This window comes from Arachis duranensis, chromosome 4 (genome assembly GCF_000817695.3).
Source record: "Arachis duranensis cultivar V14167 chromosome 4, aradu.V14167.gnm2.J7QH, whole genome shotgun sequence".
NCBI lineage: Eukaryota > Viridiplantae > Streptophyta > Magnoliopsida > Fabales > Fabaceae > Arachis > Arachis duranensis.
Genome location: NC_029775.3, coordinates 24,235,998 through 24,238,867, shown reverse-complemented (window position 1 = coordinate 24,238,867; position 2,870 = coordinate 24,235,998).

Genomic DNA, 2,870 nt, shown 5'->3' with positions numbered 1-2,870 from the left:
TTTCTCAGAAGAGGATGAAGATGTAACTGGAGAGCAAGTTGCTCAATATCTAGGAGCTATCATGAAGCTGAATGCCAGGTTGTTTGGTAATGAGACTTAGGAAGGTGAATCCCCCTTGCTCATTAGTGAACTAGATACATGGATTCTGAAAACTCTACCTCAAAAGAGACAAGATCCTGGTAAATTCTTAATACCTTGTACCATAGGCACCATGACCTTTAACAAGGCTCTGTGTGACATGGGGTCAGGCATAAATCTTATGCCACTCTCTGTAATGGAGAAACTGGGGATTATTGAGGTACAGCCTGCCTTATTCTCACTTCAATTAGCAGAAAAGTCAGTAAGACAAGCTTATGGATTAGTAGAGGACGTGTTAGTAAAGGTTGAAGGCCTTTACATCCCTGCTGATTTCATAATCTTAGACACTAGGAAGGAAGAAGATGAATGCATCATCCTTGGAAGACCCCTCCTAGCCACAGCAGAAGCTGTGATTGATGTTAGCAGAGGAGAATTAGTCCTTCAATTGAATGGGGACTACCTTGTGTTTAAAGCTCAAGGACCTTCCTCTGCAACCATGGAGAGGAAGCATGAAAAGCTTCTCTCAGTACAGAGTCAAAAAGAGCCCCCACAGTCAAACTCTAAGTTTGGTGTTGGAAGGCCACAACCAAACTTTAAGTTTGGTGTTGAGAAGCCCCCTCATTCAAACTCTAAGTTTGGTGTCGGGAGGCCCTCATCATGCTCTGAATATCTGTGAGGCTCCAGAAGAGCCCACTGTCAAGCTAATGATACTAAAGAAGCGCTTGTTGGGAGGCAACCCAATTTTTATATATCTAATTTTAATTTTATTTTATTGTTATTTTGTGTTTTATTAGGTTCATAATCATGTGGAGTCACGAAAAAAAAATACTAAAATTAAAAACAGAATCAAAAATAGTAGAAGAAAAATCACACCCTGGAGGAAGGACTTACTGGCATTTAAACGCCAGTAAGGTGCATCTGGCTGGCGTTCAATGCCAGAACAGAGCATGTTTCTGGCGCTGAACGCCAGAAACAAGCAACATCCTGGCGTTTGAACGCCAGGAATATGCCTTGAGGAAAGCTGGCGCTGAACGCCAGTAACAAGCATGGAACTGGCATTCAACGCCAGAAACATGCTACACATGGGCGTTGAACGCCCAGAGTGTGCATCACTTCGGCGTTTGAATGCCAGAATGGTGTGCAAAGGCATTTTACATGCCTAATTGGTGCAGGGATGTAAATCCTTGACACCTCAGGATCTGTGGACCCCATAGGATCATCTCAAGATTTGTGGACCCCACAGGATCCCCACCTAACATATTCTCCCCTCTTCTCAACATTCATTCTCTCTTTCCAATAAACACACTTCCCCAAAAACCCTTCACCAATCACCTCAAACCTCTCTTCCCAATTACCCCCTTCACCACTCACATCCATCCATTCTTTCCCATAAACCCTACCCACCTTCAAAATTCAAAAATCTTTCCCATCCAAACCCACCCTAAATGACCGAAACTACACCCACTCCTCTCCCTATATATACCCTTCCATTCTACTTCATTTTCACACAACACAAACCCCCTCTTCTACACCTTGACCGAAACATCTTCCCTCACTCTCCTCCATATTTTCTTCTTCTTCTTCTTCTCTTCTTTCTTCTCTTGCTTAAGGGCGAGCAATATTTTAAGTTTGGTGTGGTCAAAGCATAATCTTTTTGTTTTTCCATTACCATCAATGGCACCTAAGGCCGGAGAATCCTCTAGAAAAGGAAAAGGGAAGACAAAAGTTTCCACCTCCGAGTCATGGGAGATGGAAAGATTCATCTCCAAAAGCCATCAAGACCACTTCTATGATGTTGTGGCAAAGAGGAAGGTGATCCCTGAGGTCCCTTTCAAACTCAACAAAAATGAGTATCCAGAGATCCGACATGAAATCCGAAGAAGAGGTTGGGAAGTTCTAACCAACCCCATGCAACAAGTCGGAATCTTAATGGTTCAAGAGTTCTATGCCAATGCATGGATTACTAGGAACCATGATCAAAGTGTGAATCTGAGTCCAAAGAATTATCTCACAATAGTTCGGGAGAAGTACTTAGATTTTAGTCCGGAAAATGTGAGGTTGGCATTCCACTTGCCCATGATGCAAGGAGATGAACGCCCCTACAATAGAAGGGTTAACTTTAATCAAAGGTTGGACCAAGTCCTTATGGACATATGTGTGGAAGGAGCTCAATGGAAAAGAGACTCCAAAGGCAAGCCGGTTCAACTAAGAAGACTAGACCTCAAGCCTGTGGCTAGAGGGTGGTTAGAGTTCATTCAACGCTCCATTATCCCCACTAGCAACCGATCTGAAGTTACTGTGGATCGGGCCATCATGATTTAAAGCATCATGATTGGAGAGGAAGTCGAAGTTCATGAAGTCATCTCCCATGAATTCTACGAAATAGCCGAAAAGTCCTCTACCATGGCAAGGCTAGCTTTTCCTCATCTTATTTGCCTTCTATGTTACTCAGCTGGAGTTATCATAGAAGGAGACATCCTCATTGAAGAGGATAAGCCCATCACCAAGAAGAGGATGGAGCAAGAAAGAGAGAGCCTCCACGGATCTCAAGAGATGCATGAGGAAGCTCATCATCAAGAAATCCCTGAGATGCCTCAAGGGATGCACTTTCCTCCCAACAACTATTGGGAATAACTCAACACTTCCCTAGAAGATTTGAGCTACAATGTGGAACAATTAAGGGTGGAACATCATGAGCACTCCATCATTCTCCATGAAATAAGAGAAGATCAAAGAGCAATGAGGGAGGAGCAACAAAGGCAAGGAAGGGACATAGAAGAGCTTAAGGACAT